The following is an 18127-nucleotide window of genomic DNA, read 5'->3' on the forward strand; positions in this document are numbered from 1 at the left end:
CATCTTAATAAGAAGCAAAATCACCCTAAATATATCACTCAAGACTAGAACAGTAGGACTTCCAAGAGACAAGTTGTAAGCTTTTATGAATCTTGCAAGTTTCTATATCAAGGTTTTTTTTTAATTAAGAATCATTAACAGAAAATTAAGTAGTATTATCATTAAAACAAATCTTTATATTTAGGAAATGAGTCAATCCCTTGCATTTAAACCAAAAACTAAATGGTAATCTGGCCTAGGAAGTCAAATACATGTCAGGTAATTGAACAATGTTCACCTGTTTCAACCATTGGGTCTCAATGCAGAGACTGTTCGATGTTTTTGTTCATATTAAGTGAAGGTCTAGTTTAGTTTCCTGATAATTCATGGAGAGTGAAGGAGATTGAGACGTTCAGAAGATAGTGAGGTGTAGTCATGGAAATCAAGTAAGAAACTGATTTCTCATAGTACCCCTGAATTGATTCTCACACGTCTACAAATTTAGACTTTAAGCATTTTTGTTCCACACAGTGGGTGCTGCATAGCCCACTAGTACCACATTCAAAATCACCAAAGATCATTCAAGGAAAGCAGTCATATGTTCCATCCACAACTTTTAATTAGCCTGTATTCAAAAGTCCCAGGAAAAATGTCATGTGAATTCTGTCATTTGTTCAAATGATTTAACGCAGCATTAACTTCTTGGGAATCTTATACAGCTCTGCGAAAACATTGAAGAGTTTGTAATTATCCTTCTGCAATCACCCAATCCTACTCCGTACCCTCCACCCCTAATTGTACATTCAAATAAATGGCAATAATTATTTTTCAGGCTTTAATTAAAATTTGTCACTGCAGCTTCCTAAACTAAAAAAGATAATGACACAGGTGAATGTACATTCATTATGCTTAAATAACATTGTTGCTTGAACTGCTCTTGAATGATGCAGACTGGCATGTCCATAACTAACACAATTTTATGCAATTCAATATTCTTTGACTGACTTTGTGCCAAGATTGAACTGCTTAATTGATGCAAATGAGATGTCAGCAATTGGCGACAAATTTTCTGAGATCCTTGACTGGCTGATCTCTATTCTTGCTGCAGTAAAATCAAATTGCTTTTCCAGAAAATGTGGGAATACACTGAGAGAGAGAAAATTAGGACATAATTGCTTGCTTTGTGCCATTCCAGGAAATTTAGGGTTATAACTCCCTCTGCCCATAACTGTAATTGAAACTGTAAATTTGTGACTTTATAATTACATCATCCGTCATTGGTGGCATGGTATTTGTATGTCTGAGCTATTTAATGAGTGATGTAGGTGAACTTTGTTATTCCACCATAAATTAGAGAGGACAATGAAGAGTTTGCTTCCTGAATACTTTGGATGTATTTTATGGATTGTGCGCTGCTGATCGTGAAAATCACCTCAACATTTACTTATCATGTACCGTTTTTGAGATGTAAACTATTTTTTTGTCATATTTTAAGTCTACCTCAAGCGTACAAAACCATAAAGTGCAAAATGTAATTGAAAATTAATTTTCTACATTCACACTTGGACTTCTTCCCTGCTGATCTTGGTGCAGTCAGTGATGAACATGGTGAAAGGTTTCAACAGGATATTTCGACCATGGTAAAGCGGTTTCAGGGCAACTGGAAGCCATCAATGCTGGCCAACTATTGTTGGACACTGACGCAAGAGGCATCAGATGCTGAGTACAAATGAAAATCAGCAACAAAACATTTTTAGGACAGTTGAACGAATGCAATGTTTCAGCGTCATTATGTGATTGAACATGCTAAATCCAACAAATGTTTCTCCGTGATACAACAAATTTCAAAGTATCTTTGTGTTCTGCTTGAAGTTGTCGAACGTAATCCCCAATTTTTTTTAGGAATCAAACTTTTTGAAAAAAGAAATCGTTGTCCAGTATTATCACTAACGTTCTAGGTATTATACAAATGGTAGAAAGAATAATCTTAAAATAAGATCAGATATTTCACCCTTACAGACCATCAACATCCCTATTCTTTGAGCACAGGCTCTGCTTATTCATATGTAGCAGCATTGGGAAACACTATAATTACTTGAATTATTCTCAAAAAACATAGATTTTAAGTAATTTATGAATTAAGGTAAAAGAGGGTTGTACTTTTGCTTAGATTCGAACATTCCATTGAGAAATTAGAGATCAGAAATACAGGGTGGTTATCCCCTCAGATCGTAAGAAATCTGTCTCCAATAGTGGCTGTTGTGGTTTCCATCATACCATAAAACATTTTGGGGGAATTGATTAATTGGACATTCTGCTCCAGCAAAGTTCAGTCAACTTTTACAGCCGTTTGACACCATCATTGATCCTACACTCACTTCATCCTGCTTTGACTGAGTTGACTACATTGCTCTCCAAATATTATCGATGCCAATATCAATACAAATGAAGCTTAGAGGCTGTGCATTACGACCTGTAATATAATGCTCCAGACAATTGATTAACAGGATTCTGGATTTTGCAGTATGAATTGGGAATTTTGCAAATATAGTTGCTTTCTTAGTTTTCTTTTATTTGAGCTAAGCTGATTTAATTTCATAAAGAGTTGCTATATTCTTGTAAAGAAAAGGCACCTCATCAAAGAGTGGCAGAGAGGATCACTGGAGTCTCCCTTCCCCCCCCCCACCCCGCTTTGATGTGATCTACCAGGATGCACAAGAGGGTGTGCAAAATCATTGAGGACCCCTTCGACCCTGTACACAGCATCTTTCAGCTGCTCTAATCAGGAAAGAGATACAGGAGTATCAGAGCCAGCACCACCAGACTTATCCTGTACATGTTTTGTTTGTCTGTGTGTGAGGTATGTCTGGTTGTGTGTCTGCATGTTTTACACCAAGAACCAGAGAACGCGTTTCATCGGGTTGCACATGTACAATCAAATGACAATAAACTTGACTTGCACTGATCTCATGTAATCACTTTAATTCCCCACAATGTAGAACTCAATGCAGAAATGGTATTGAAACCAGTTTAACTAGGAACATGTTAAATATATTCTCCACTGTAAATAGTCAGGAAATTGTACAAAATCATATTCCTCCATGGGACTGCAGAAGGAGCCTGATCCAGGAGAGTAAGCAAGTAAACACCGGTGAAAGGGCAGCATAGTTGGTGTAGCAGTTAGTGCAATGACTTTACAACACCAGCGATTGGGATAGGGGTTCGAATCCCGCGCTGCCTATAAGGAAGTTATACGTTCTTCACTTGTCTACATGAATTTTCCCTGAGGGCTATGGTTTCCTCCCACCAGAGTGAGGGTAAATTGAGTGTAAATTGAGTGGCATGGATTTGTGGGCTAAAATGGCCTGTTACTATGCTGTATGTCTACATTTAAATTTAAAGAGGATCTGGAATTTGGGGCTTCTGAATTTAGAGTGGACTTGGCGGAAAACCTCACCTGGCCCATCAACAACAGCTCCATAGCCAAGAAAGCCCAGCAGCACCTCTACTTCCTGCAAAGGCTGAGGAAAGTTCATCTTCCACCCTCCATCCTCACTACATTCTACAGAGGATGTATTGAGAGCATCCTTTGTAAATGCAGCACCGCCTGGTTCGGAAGCTGTACCTCCTCGGACAGCAAAACTGCAGAGGATAATGAAGTCAGTGGAAAAGATCATTGGGGGCTCTCTTCTTACCATGACGGACATCTACAACACTCGATGCAAGCAAAAGGCAAGTAAACATTGTGAAGGACTCCACACACCCCTCACCTAAACTGTTTTCCCTTCTGCCATCTGGTAGGAGGTACTGTAACAATCAGGCCCTAATGTGTAGATCGGACGACAGCTTTTTTCTCCCAAGCTATCAGGCTCCTGAATTTCCAGAACATATGTGGATAGTGCACAGTGGACCTTTACTGTACACATCTTAATATTTTAATATTTCAATGCGTTTAACTTCTATCCTAACTTATATTTATGTAAATATGCTCCTTGGTCCTGGATTAATCCTATCTCACCTTTACCGTGCCAGCATGATATGAACGATAAATAAAGGTGACGACTTGCTTCTTTAACGTGTTGGAAATGGCCTCAGTTGCATGTGGAATTGCCATTATCCTGAACAGTTTGATGTACGGATTGGGGCTGTGGATAAAGAAGAAACCCAAATATGAATGTAAGGGGGAGAAAAATCCATATATGCTAGAGGTGACAACCTTCAATGCAGTTGAAAAAAGAGATCTCCTAATCAAGTCTTAATCCACCTGGAGAGGGCAATGCTTGTTTAAAAAAAAAGAATGGCTTGTCATTGCAGACTGACTTTCTTCTAAGCTGAAGAGTTGAAGTAATTTTGTCAATCCTCCTGAATTCGATGCTTTTTCTTTAAATATTTGCTTTTTGATGAGGGCAATACTGACAAGAATGCATTTATTGCTTGAGCTTGGTTGGTCTGAGAACATGGTTGTGGTTCCATCTGATCTACTCCAGTCTTTGTTGGAAGCCAAAATTAAAATAATGTAGATGCTGTAAATTCAGAACAAAAATTAAAAATTACAGTAAGTCCTGGAAATGCTCAGCACGTCAAGCCAGCAACAATGCTAATGTTTCACCAGAACTTTCCCTGTGGCAATGATGTGGTGCACATCCAAGATCACTGGCTTCCACTCTCTTATGATAGAAAATAACAATTACATGTTTGTTTATTTATTGCTTATTTATTTTATGAATGCTTTGTTTATTTTTTTTTTAAATAGTATCACTACCGGAGCTGCTGTAACAGCACCAGTACCATAGGTGTGGACCACGGGAGACTGGGAAGCAGAGTTGGGTCCTGCCGCCCAGTCTGGCTACAATCAGTCTGGGTTTAAATGGCCGTAATAAATCAGCCGGCGATGTTTTATTTAAAATCCTATGCGGGCTTTGGGCCCAAGATGCTTGGCAGTTGCCACAAGCGATTGCAGACTCTAATGGAGAGAACACTCCCCATTGAGAAGGAGAAGAGAAGAGTCAAGGTGACCAGGGTGGCGGATGGGCTAGTGGCCCTGCGGCTGCAGGATACACACAGGCGGTGAGCTGTTGGCAACTTGCAGATGAGGAACCTATACGGACTGCAGGCTTCTGGTAACTTAAGGTCAAAGGATTCGCAACAGGCTGTAGGTTACTGGAAACTGGCTCAGGAGAACCAGGTATCAGAACCGGGATTCAAGAGGGCGCTGAGGGCAAGAGGGGTGCCGAAAGGCCCTGGGTGCTGAACTCTTCCTCATCGTGTAGGAGATATGGATCTGGGCCCAGGTTGGCAATGGTTGGAACAGAACTGGAGTCTTGTGGAGCTACAGAGGTTGTGGGATCGGTGGAGGTGAATCTGTGGACAAACAGTGACTCTGAGAGCACTCTGTTTTACTTCTCTTTCTCTAATGTAAAGAGGTGCTAGACAATGCTCATGGTCAATCTTTGTCTGCCACTGTGGTCACTATCCTTGAGGTTGTCTTCTCTGTTTCTCAACAGAGGGTATTGACCCCATTACTAGAGCCCTAAGCCCTGGGCTGCTCCCCCAGAGTCCACAACCTCTTGTGGCCACTGCCTTATGGCAGACTAAAGGCACTCTCATGCCATATGTTGTTCCTTTTTTATTACATGACAATAAATAGTATCTGATTTGATCTGATCACATGGCAAGGTAATCATAAAAGACTGTATCAAGAATACTGACCATTCTATTCTGGGAATAGTGCAAAAATAATAAGGTTAATTAAAAGCCCAAAAATCTGGTGGTTTTAATTGTACAGGAGACTTGATTGTTCAAAATATGAAAGCGTTACCAAGTGTGACTCAAAGCCACTCAATTATTATTTTAACTGAGATGCAGTAAGGATGGGTAATCAAACCATTCTTAATAGCCCAGCTGGTAACTGAAATAAAAGCAGAAAATATTGGAAGCTTTGCATTGAGAATGTGGGCAGAATAGAAAAAGGGATTAATTTAGAATCTGTGTAAACAGGTAGTTGATGGTCAGCCGAGATTCAGTGAGCCAAAGGACCTCTTTCCATGCTTTATGACTTTATTACACTGTAACACTGTACGACCACATACCGTCCTTATGTTTTATACAGTAAACTGCAGCCCTGTCCCAGCAATGTCCTGCTATCATCAGCTAGCACCCTTCCCATTGCATCCTGATCTCGACCTCCTCATGTATTCCTCCCCTAACTCTTTCACCCTCAAACCCCTCGACCCATGCCATACTATTTCCACCAGCTTTACCACTAAAAGCACCTCATTTAGTAGTGCCCCGTGTCACAGGCTTTCTCTACCTTATGGTCAATCTCGGCCAGTGTTTATGTGGATTCTATTTAGAAAGTAAATGCCTATTCCATGAAGGCAAATATCTGAAACCCAGTCCCAGGCCATGGTGAGAAATCAACTCCCACTGCACTGACATTTCTCCTTCATTTAGTTTCCAATAGTTACTGCTGGATTTCTTCTCTCCAGGTTGTTGATGACAACTCTCTCCACTGGATTACTGTACAGCATTTACTACTATCTTCTTCAGTCCACATTCCTGATGCCACTGTAAAATCTCTCTTGATCCAGGAATCGGCAATCACTTTTCTTCAATCGAGATTCCTGACTAAGTCCTTCTCCTCTCCTTGATCTAGATCCACCAAAAATGGATCCCCAGATTTTACTATTCTCTCTCTCTCGCTCTTCATCCCCATTTTGTGTGCTGTATCCTTCCTCTTCAACAATTGTACAAACCTCCGTACTGGAACACTCCAGGCATTTGAAGGGAGAGGTAAAGAAAGAGACAAGTGCTATTATTTGGATTGTTTTAATGTGGTTTCATTTTTTAATAATTGCACTAAAACTTCTGCTTGGAACTTGCTTTAAGGTAAAAAAAAAAGCCCATCACTCTTACTTCAAGATGGGTGATAAAAAGATTTAGAGGTCCATATTCTGGCATGCGTTGGACTCAACAGAGTGATGTCTTTTGGCTCAGATTGCTCTTCAGACAACAAATCTCAACAATGCCAATTTTAACTGTTGCGAGCAGGATGCATATTTAACGAGCCCCATCGTCTGTGGTCTGGGATACTGTATCCCTCAGACTTCATCTCTGTAACGGTACTGGGTAGGAGGGAACCTGAATTGAGAGGGGTGTCAGACCATACAAGAGGGCGAGGAATGCCCCTTATGGGGCCAGGGGAGCAGTTTTCATCTATTGTCCTGCAGCACACATGTCAAACTCTGGCCCGATTTGGCCCGCGATGTAATTATATTTGGCCCGCAAGATCATTTCAAAAAAGTATGAGAGGTGGCCCGCCCTGCAGCGAGAGCCGATGCTGTTTTTTGGTAATGTCACCCCCACCATCCTCCCCCTTCATTGCACATCCTTCTCCATTGTAACACGAGAAATTGTAACACGAGAAGTCTGTCGATGTCATCAGCCGGCAAGCCAGTTGGAAGGCTCCCCGCACAACCAGTCACTTCTCCCACCTGTCGAGCGGTGCGGCGGATGGGCGAGCGCCTGTGATTTCCTGTCGGCGCGACAGACATGGCAGGCTGCGCACGGCCCCCGGGCAGCGCGAGCCCCACGCGACTGGCACTGGACGGCCCTTCCACAGCGCGAGCGCACTTCTCCCGGTCGCCACAGCCTTCAGTGCTTGCACCCGCGCGGACCCCAGGGACGGCTGGTTCGGCCCTGCACGTGAAGAGAGAGATGGTGGCTGTCCGCAAAGGCTGATCGGCAGCGTGCTGGGCCTGAGTGGGTGGGTAAGCAGGGGTGGGCAGAGGGTGTAGGTGAGGAGTAATGGGCAGGGGAAGTTATGGTGGTGCGAGGGGCAGTTAGAGGAAGGGATGAGTAGAAGGAGGGGTGGATAGGGAAGAGAAAAGGGGAGGGGCAGGGTCAGTAGGGGAGGGGTGATTAGAGGGTGAGAGATGGGTAGAGGGAGGAACAGGTTGAGGGGAGAGGCAGTAGAGGGGCGGGTATAGGATGGGGTGGGTAGAGGCAGAGCGAGTGGAGTGAGGGGTGAGTAGAGGTTGGGTAAAGGACTGGTCAGGTAGAGGGATGGTGGGTCGAGGGTGAATAGAGGCCTAGAGCCTGAGGAGTGAGCAGGAAATGCTGAGTCCTGATGCAGGCCAAAATGGACACAGCCTGTGAATGCTGACTACATCTCCACAGGGACCAAATATGTTTCCCTCAAGTCAAGCAAAGGATGAACTTGAGCTACCTACTCCTGACCTGTAACATTATCCTCCTAAAGTTATATCCTAAAGTTTAACATTACATATGTTGAAAGAAGAGAAAACATGCAGATGTTGTTGAAAATTTTCAATAAATATTTAGTTCGGCCCTCGACTTAGTCCAAGTTTTTAATTTTGGCCCTCCGTGAATTTGAGTTTGACACCCCTGTCCTGCATGAATAAAAGACCTGAAATTGACTTGACAGTCTTTCTGTTAAAGTTATGCTCATGAAATCAATAACCACAAGCAGACATGAAGCGAGTGATTAAAGGCTTTAATATCCAGAAACATCAGATGTGACTCCACATGCTGCTGGCCCGGATCCAAGGCTGGTGTGGAGGATGGAGACTAGGACCATCAGCCTTTTCTGGGAATTTATGGGGAGGAGTTACAGGGTCAGAGATGGGCCAGCCTGTACAGTCTGGTGAGGTCACACTTGCACCACAAGACCCAAATAACTACCTATTTTTAAAACTGGATTACTCATGCTGTGGCTGTAACTCAGTTCGGTGAACAGGCTAGATCTGCAATCTCTGGAAATATGGCAGGATGATTGAGAGGTGGTCAATATTTTCTTGCATGGCCACCCAGATTCCATTGGTTTTAATGAGCCATCTAATAGAGGGCAGTGCAGGCATTTCCTACCACAATGTATCCATCATCCTAGATTACGTGCTCAGTCTCAGTGCAGTTTGAACACACAAGCTTCTGGGCAAGAGTTGACCATCTCACTGAGCTACGTTTAATATTTAAGTACAAAAAGGAATTTGAATCCAAAATTAAATATTTAATCTTGTTTAGGAGGAACAATAAAAGCTTAGACCAAGATTCAAACTTCTTCATGCTTGTGTGGGAAACATTAATTTTTATTGCTAATGTATTATGACATTTTAAATCTGAGTTCACTGTACTCTCAATCTGAAAAAAAATAATCATTTGAAGAAACATATTAATAGGTCTGTCACAGATGAAAAAAAATTCACTTTTTTGATTGCTGAAATTATAGTCAATATATCAGGAAGACATTGATATACTTGAACATCTACAAGGTAAATGATGCACATGGATATTTGTCCTCGACATCTTTTTATAAAAAAATTTTGTATCTGTAACAAGGAATAGTCCGTAATTGTGACTGCAATTTGTCATAGTTGTAGATCCCTTTCCCTATTCCTATTCCCCATTTTGTGCAACTTAACTTTAAATCTGATAAAGCAATCAATTTTATGATGTATTTGGCAAGAGAGGTTCTGTTGTTTCGGCCAATTGCAATGATTTGAGCTCCTTAGAAATTTTTCTGAGGTAAAACCGAAGAAAGAGCACAAGATACCTAGCAACACTGATCTGTGAGTCCTTGATTTTTTTTTTCAAATATATCATGTAAGTTTACAATTAAAAGTACTGGTAAGATTATGGTTTATTACTTGATCATGAAAAATAATCTGATATTGTAATATTATCTCATTCCAGATTAGTTAACCAGAGCATTCTTTTGCAATCTAGTTCAAAAAAAAATCTATTATTTGCTTCCAAGTTCTTGGCCAGTACAATAAGATTTGCTACTTTCTTCTGAAGCTCACAAAATGTTCTAAAAATTTTAATTCATGGATGAATGCTGAGATGTTCTCTAAAATTATATTTACCTGCAAATATACCCTTGTCAGTAAATAGTGTCAGGTAAATAGAGAGAAAGTCATAAAGGGACATATTACAGAAACCATCACTTCATGCTCATGCCCATTTTCACACTAATGTGATTCGAACATATTTTATTCTCCCACATTTCCACTAACCCTTGCCCAGATTTTATCAATCACCAATAAATTGGGAACAATTAAACTTCCAAACCACATGTTTTTTTGTAATATGGGAGGAAACCAGAGCACCCATTCAGAGGAACCAAGGCAGCTACAAGGAAAATGTGCAAACCCCATGCAGCACTTCAGATTAGGATTGAAACTGAATCAATGGAGGTGTGAGGCATCAGCTCTGTCTGCTGTGGCACTGCATAATGTTATGTTTTGTCATTTGAATGCCAGAAGAAAACTTGGGCTGCATACCCTTACACAAATATGAAGATTTATTTTTTCCTATTGACTTTCATGGTATACACTTAAATTGAAAGACCAAGAAATTCCCAAATAAGTTTTTTTTTAACATTCATCAGTTGCAAAATTAAACCTGTGACCATAGAAGACCTCCAAAGTCTATTCAATTATAGTTTAACACAACAGGTGCCATTGGACAATCAAACAACCAAAAATGCGATAGACTTCTTAGATATTTTCCAAGTGATTAGTATATTGAAGGGCATGATCTTGTTGCCAACATCTTTATCACAATTATGCTGGTAGGAGATATTCAGCCATTTATTTAAAAACTTCAATAAACTTCGGTACTGAGTTGAAATAAAGTTGGATCTGATCATAGTTTTGCCACAAGAAACAGTCATTGTGCGACTAAAGCAAAGACCCTTGTGAATCAGTGAGTTCAGAAAGATTCCATGCCTAAAACAACAATTACATTCTAAGTCAGGGAAAATATCACAGCTGTGCTTAAAAAGGATAGCCCAGAGAGTTTGTCTAAATAGGCCACATGGGTGGAGCTGAGGAATGAGAATGGTGTGACTACACTGATAGGGTTGTATTATAGATCGCCCAATAGTTAGCAAGAATTGGAGGAGCAAGTTCGTAGAGAAATGGCAGACCAATGTAAGAAACAGAAATTTGTGATGATAGTGGTTTTTAACTTTCCACATATTTTTACTGGGACTCCTATACTGTAAAAGGGTTAGATGGCTTGAAGTTTTTCCAAATGTGTTCAGGAAAGTTTTCTAAATCAATATATCAATATATAGAAGTACCAATGAAAGAGGATGCAATATTTGATCTCCTATTATGGAACCAGACAAGTCAGGTGATAGAAATATGTGTAGGCCATCATTTTGGGTCCAGTGACCATAATGTCATTAGTTTTAAGTTAATTATGTATAAGGATAGGTCTGGTCCTCGAGTTGAGATTCTAAATTGGAGAAAGGCAAATTCTGTGGAAATGATAAAGGATCTAGGAAGTCTGGATTAGGAAAAGTTGTTTCCTGGAAAGGTTGTGTTCAGTTAATGAAGGCCTTCAAAGACAAAATTTTGGAGAGTTTGCATGTTCCTGTCAGGATTAAAGGCAAAATTAACAGATATAGGGAACCTTGGATTTCAAGGGATATTGGCAATCTGGTTAAGAAGAAGATAGAGGTGTAATGCAGGTATAAGCAACAAGGAGCAAATGAGATACTAGAAGAGTGTAGAAAATATAAGAAAATAGTAATTATTATGCATTTGTCAGAATGGAATGATCTTCCAAATGAGATAGTTGCGGCAGGGTCCCTTCTATCATTTAAGAGAAGTTTGGATGTGTACATGGAAGTGAGGGGGTTGGAAGGTTATTGGCGGAGAGCAGGAGATTTGAGCTAGTGGAGTTGCTCTAGTGAACTAGTGTGGACTCGAAAGGCCAACATGGCCTGTTTCCGCTCCGTAAATGGATATATGGTTATATATTTAAGAAGGAAATCAGGAAGGCAGATAATGTGAATGTAAACCCAAAGGGTTTCTACAAGTATGTTAAGAGCAAAAGGTTAATAAGGGACAAAATTGGTCCCCAAGAAGATCAGAATGGTCATCTATGTGTGGAGCCTTATGAGATGGGGAAGATCTTAAACTATTTCTTTACATCAGTATTTACTCAGGAAACTGGCATGATGCATAAGGAAAGAAGGGAAACAAGAGTAGTGTCATGGAATATACAGAGATTAAAGAGGAGGAGGAGGTGCTTGCTGCCTTACAGCGAACAAAGGTAGATAAATCCCCCAGGCCTGACATGATATTCCATTGGACCTTGAGGGAATCTAGTGTAGAAATTACAGGGGCCCTGGCAGAGGTATTTAAAATGTCCTTACCCACAGATGAGGTGCCAGAGGATTGGAGGGTAGCTCATGTTGACCTGTTGATTAAAAAAGACACTAAAAGCAAAGCAGGAAATTATAGGCCAGTGAGCCTGATGTCAGTAGGTAGGTAGATTATTGCAGGGTTTGCTGAGAGATCTGTGATTAGTGGTGTCCCTCAGGAATCAGTACTGGGACCATTGTAGTTTGTTGTCTATATCAATGATCTGGATGATAATGTTGTAAATTGGATCACCAAGTTTTCTGATGACACTAAGATTGGAGGTGTTGGAGACAGCGAAGAAGACTTTCAAAGTTTGCAGAGGGATCTGGACCAACTGGAAAAATTGGGGAAAAAATGGCTGATGGAAGTTATGCAGATAAGTGTGAGGTGTTTCCTTTTGTAAGGACAAACCAAGAAATGACATACATGGTAAATGGTAGGTTCACTGAGGAGTGTGGAGGAACAACGGGTTCTTGGAATACAGATACATAATTCCCTGAAAATAGCATCACAGGTAGACAGTGTAATAAAGAAAGCTTTAGGCATATTGGCCTTCATAAATCAAACTATTGAGTACAGAAGTTGGGATGATATTGTAAGGTCAAATTTGGAATATTGTGTACAGTTCTGGTCACCTAACTACAAGAAGGAAATCAATAAGATTAAAAGAATGCAGAGAAGATTTACTAGGATTTTGCAAGGTCTTCAGGATTTGAGTAACAGAGAAAGATTAAACAGGTTGGGCTTTTATGCCTTGCAGCGTAGAAGAAAGGGGGGGGGGGATTTGATAGAGGTTTACAAAATTATGAGGGGTATAGACAGAGTAAATATGAGTAGGCTCTTTCCACTTAGATTGGGAAAACTAAATACAAGAGGACATGGCTTTAGGGTGAAAGGGGAAAGGTTTAGGGGGAACATGAGGGGGAAGTTCTTCACTCAGAGAGTGGTGGGAGTGTGGAATGAGCTGTCATTTGACGTGGTAAATGAGAACTCACTCAAGTTTTAAGAATAAATTGGATAAATACATGGATGGAAAAGGTCTGGAGAGTTATGGAATGGGTGCAGGTCAGTGGGACTAGTGGAATGATGTTTTGGGACAGACTAGAAGGGTCAAATGGCCTGTCTTCTGTAGTGTTCTATGGTTCTTAAGTGCAAAATTATTTGTAATTGAGTTGTTTTATTCCAATATACCATATTCCTGTTAAATATATTCACATAAACCACTCTTGATATTATTTCTTTATTCTACAATGATGCAATGATACTCGGCAACAAGTAAATAAAGATGGACACACATGTGAGACAGCAGATGCTGGAACCTGGAGAACAGACCAATCTACTGGCGGGATTCAGAGACTGAAGCAGTACCAGCACCTCACTGACGCTGCTTGGCCTGCTGACTTCCTCTAGCAGACTGCTCCACTTTAAGCAGAACATTGTTTGGAAAAGAGCAGTTTTTAAAGCCCAAAACCTAGTATTTGACCTTTTCGCTCTGAGGAAAAAATTCTGACTCTTAATCTGTGCCTCTCATAATTTTATCAACTTCCATCGGTCTCCAAAGCTCCAGAGAAAACAATCGAAGTGTATCCATCTTGTTCTTAAAGAGCCTTTTACCTTACAGGTTTTTAAAGACTTTTTGTTCCTACTAAGTATCTTACTCTTTGTGCCACTGTGCAATTGCCAAGAGACTATTCTTATTGAAGGATTGGAAGGTGAACGTTGGCTATCACATCATGTAATTAATCATTTGCTCTCTTTGGCTGTACCCTGTTAGGTTCCATTCATTCATACAATGAACATTTGACAAGATTGTCAATCCAGTTGATACATTATTTAGACCATGGATGCAATGTTTATGTGAGTGAGATTGACTCAATGTGGTTTCTGGTTTTGATATAATAATTATTTAAACATAGTGTTTCTAAAGTACTGGCAACTTTTCTCACCAATGCAATCCAGTGCAAATTACCTTTTGCAAAGCCGTTTCTCCAGTTCATTTTAAGGACAAATCAAATCATGCACCAGGTTGTGAAAAAAATCTGAGGAGCCTTTAAAATGTAGATTATTTTCTTCCACTGACCATAGAACAGGATACACAAATGCAATTACTTTATAAGGTTCACACCTTTCACATCTAGACTTTAAATTGGTGAGCTGCAAGCTGTTAACTTAAGTCAGGTCTGTTGATGTCATAGTTTATTGAAAAGTGAGCTGACCTTTCCATTGTGTTTACAATTAGCCAGTGCAAGTGAGCTGCAGATGCTGGAATGTGGAGCAATAGACAAAGTGCTAGAGAATGCAGGGTCTCACGCACAATGTTGGCCACCTTTTGCCTCGATAGTTGCCTAATTAATTGTATTCTTGTTTGGAAGTGAATTTTGGATTTTCCTCATTTCCAAAATTCATTGGGTCAAAGAGCCCCTGAACAGAACATTATTAAAATCAAGCAAAGTATGATTACATTCGTATTATCTGGGAATGAACCAGACCATTGATTAAGGAATGGGTTGAAGCTAATGTAACAATTTTTCTGTTACTTTTTTTTTACTAAATATTCAGAAATACTCATTAACTGGCCTAAGTCCTGCAATGGGCCTTACACTGTTCTAAAATACTGTAAATAGTTCAGCTAATAAATGCTCATTTCTCACTTTCAGTCTGTAGTGTCCATATTTTCCAGCCTGTATATTAACCCATCTGTTGCGATAGTTAGATAATCTACCTTCTCCACTTTCAGCCCTCCATTTTTTATGGTTTTCTTGCCTTTTCTTAGATACATTAATAAAATACTGTAATAAAATCTCAAGTCTGTGTGTGTGTGTTATGGCCAAAGAATTCCATCCACAATCTAACAAGAGATGAAACAGCTACATTTGCAAAGCTGTTAAGCAAAGCAATTCCATGGCTTACATTTACCATCCATTCCTTCATCACCAGCTACGATTGTCATCCCTGTTAAGGTGTGATTTCTGCTATGCCTGGTCAAAGATGTATTCCAGATCTTCCTCAACTGAACTTCTATCTGTACCACTAATACATCTGTGGACCATTGATTTTTCAATACAATTCATCTTTGTGCTACTTAAGTGGTGATGGGTAACTTCTATTTATCATGCAATAGGAGTGCTTTATGGACAAGATATTTTGACAAACAATTTGAATGTTATTTAGGATGGATTTGACACTTGGGTGGATCATCCATTGCTCCATATTGGTCATTTCAGCATGGTCTCCCACTCCTTCCTCCGAGGGAAGCCCAGCTCCATGGGCTTTGTAAGGCCCAGCACAATGGCTGCCTGAGTACATGCAGCTGGGTGCATGCACGCGCGCGTGTGCACACACACACACACACACACACACACACACACACACACACACACACACACACACACACACACAACTATTTTTATCTTAAGGTGGGTAAGTAATTTCAAACTGTCAGATTTAAGTATTTATCTGCAATGGATTATTTATGCAAATAAACAGTTAATTATATATTAAATTCAAGAAAAGTGGGGACTGACAACAGGAAACTTGGCAGAACTGACATTCCAAAAGGAAAAGAGGGCTTTGGGCCTGAATTGTATATTAGCTCCAATGTTGATCATGTGCTATCAGCATTTCTACTTGCAAAGCAGCAGCATTGACAGTGCACTTCATTATTATTATCAGGGTTTAATTACTACATCAGTTCTAGAAAGCAAATATAGCTGTTTAGTCAACCTTTCATGAGTGTAGGCCAATTGCCAAGGATACTGAAGGATTAGTTTGGTATGGTAAGGTCTGACTTTTTTTCTTCAGTACAGTCTCTCCTTTCTTGACTCTACCGATGCCTTATTTTGTTGAAAGTTACACATTTTCAAAAACTCTTCTGTGATTTTCTTCACTTCTGTTCTTCATAAGGGTGCCAGCAAATATTGTCTAATTTTAAAGGGCTTCAATTCTTAAGTGGTGATTTCTCATGTGTTATCTTAGGCAGTGACTTCTGTAAATCTGTTTGACCATGAAGAAATATCAATACTGAGTCGACCAGAACATTATCATTGTTTCATGTTTACATGAAGTATACTTTCTGGCATGGTCACTGGATAATGATCAGGAGCAGGGAAGGAATAGAGAACTCTGTTTATGTTTGTCTTGTTTCTAGCCAAGGCAAAGAAATGTGAAATATTGTCTCAGATAAACAGAGCAAAAGAGCAAGTGTTAAAGGGGGGTTGTCATCTTTGGAAATGGATGAATCACGAAAACCAAATGAAATACTTCCTATGATGTTAAGAGAATCAAGGGAATAAATTGTAGATGTTTTAATCATTTTTAATTAACATTACTAAAATAAGTGGTGCTGAAGGATTGAAGTACTTCTCAGTTTGCACAAACAAAATGCTGGAGGAACTCAGCAGATCAGGCATCATCCATGGTAAGCAATAGATAGTCAACATTTCAAGCCAAAATCTTTCATCAGAACTGGAAAGAATGGTCTGATTCCACATCTTTTCTTTCTCTTTCCCCTCCTCTGCCCCCTATACCTACCTGTCACTCACATCTCCTTCCAGTCATTCCTTAATCTACAGTTCTGTCAAAGGGCATCTTTGATCTCTGCCTATTCCTCCCATCACCTCATAGCTTCTCATATTTTTTCCTATTTCCGATGCCTTTGGAGAGGTACAAATAGGTAAGGAATATAAAATAAATGGGATATTATACATACCTCCAGTTAGGCCTGATCTTGAATACTGTGTGCTTTTCTGGTCATCACATTTGCAGAGGAGTATTGATTTTGGTTCTATGCGATTGCAAATGTACTTACTGCAGAGTGAAACAATGACATCTGCATCATTTATCATCCAGACATTCATCTGCCACAACTTAGTTTGAGGTACTCTTGAATCTCTGTTCCCTGAACAGTATTGCTTTTGGAACATTTTGAAGACAATTAAACCATTTTGTGGAATGGCCACTACATTATTGTAATGTGAGACCCATTAGTCTTTAATCCTCTGCTACCAACATTGCATCATCCCTGCCACACCCCTTTCCTAGTTCAATGAGTAATCTTCCAACTAGGTTTCTGTTTGGCCAGGCCAGTGTCCTTCCCACCACTCTGCTGGCCCTTTGAATCTAGATCTTATCCAAACTCACATCCTGATCACCAAAAGACCTCAATCACTAACCTTCCCACTCACACACTCTGTTGACCAAATTCCAGTCAGGCCTTCTAACGCCCACCCTCTCAATCCTTCAAACCAAAATCAGTCCCAATTGGCACTCTGTTGTTGATAGTCGTAATGAGTTCATTGTTATGCTATTGTACATAGTATAATTTACATTGCACAAAATTCTTACTTGCTGCAGCTGAGCAAGCACTTCGTTAAAACTACAATAGTATGTGTTTATTAAATTAAAAAGAGACAATAGATAGAAAAGATAGATGGATAATAAATATTCAAAGTTATCCTAGTTTCGAACAAAGTGACTGAAGGCCTTAACTGCAGTCTGGGGCCATTGATGTGCTACTGCTATAACCCTTCAGAGAATACTTACATTTTCACAATGATTGTATTTGAGTAGCACCTTTTTTCTCCCTGATGCTTGAACAAGAGGAGGGAGCATTGTAGTAGAAGAATTTGGAAACATTTCTGAAGGTTTCTAATGTGGAATTGGTGTTTTTTTTCTTTTACATGTCAGTAAGTTATAGTTTTAAAATGTAAATATGTTATTTATAGCTTTTGTAACACACAAAGTAATGTGCAATAATTACTAACTGGGCCATTTTAATCATCTCATCCTATTATAAACGTGCTGCAGTGTTATATGTCAGCTTGGTTCTTGCCTTTGAATCTGAAAGTTGTGGTTTGATCATGACTCCAGGATTTCATGTGAACTAAACTACCCTCTCTGTACAATATTTAAGGTAATATTGTCTTGCCAGAGGCGTTGGTTCATGGATGACATTTTAATTTGAGATCCTGTTT

At 39.9% G+C, this 18127-nt stretch overlaps 1 protein-coding gene and 1 long non-coding RNA gene across 16 annotated transcripts in view; one reads left to right on the plus strand and one right to left on the minus strand.

The window, feature by feature from the left end:
- Positions 1 to 18127, plus strand: part of pik3r3b (phosphoinositide-3-kinase, regulatory subunit 3b (gamma)) — a 582698-nt gene that overhangs the window by 519009 nt on the left and 45562 nt on the right. The gene's annotated exons all lie outside the window — the stretch shown is intronic.
- LOC138763863 (uncharacterized) lies at positions 667 to 18121 on the minus strand. Of its 3 annotated transcripts, XR_011357864.1 has the most exons (4): positions 17697 to 18121; positions 16864 to 16961; positions 3998 to 4124; positions 667 to 700 (listed from the first exon to the last, which is right to left on the minus strand). It is a non-coding gene; the product is annotated as an uncharacterized lncRNA (long non-coding RNA). The 3 variants fall into 3 exon arrangements; XR_011357862.1 differs by lacking the exon at positions 667 to 700 and having other exon boundaries at positions 3007 to 4124; XR_011357863.1 differs by lacking the exon at positions 667 to 700 and having other exon boundaries at positions 3007 to 4502.

Source organism: Narcine bancroftii, chromosome 5 (assembly GCF_036971445.1).
Source record: "Narcine bancroftii isolate sNarBan1 chromosome 5, sNarBan1.hap1, whole genome shotgun sequence".
In the NCBI taxonomy this organism is placed as follows: domain Eukaryota; kingdom Metazoa; phylum Chordata; class Chondrichthyes; order Torpediniformes; family Narcinidae; genus Narcine; species Narcine bancroftii.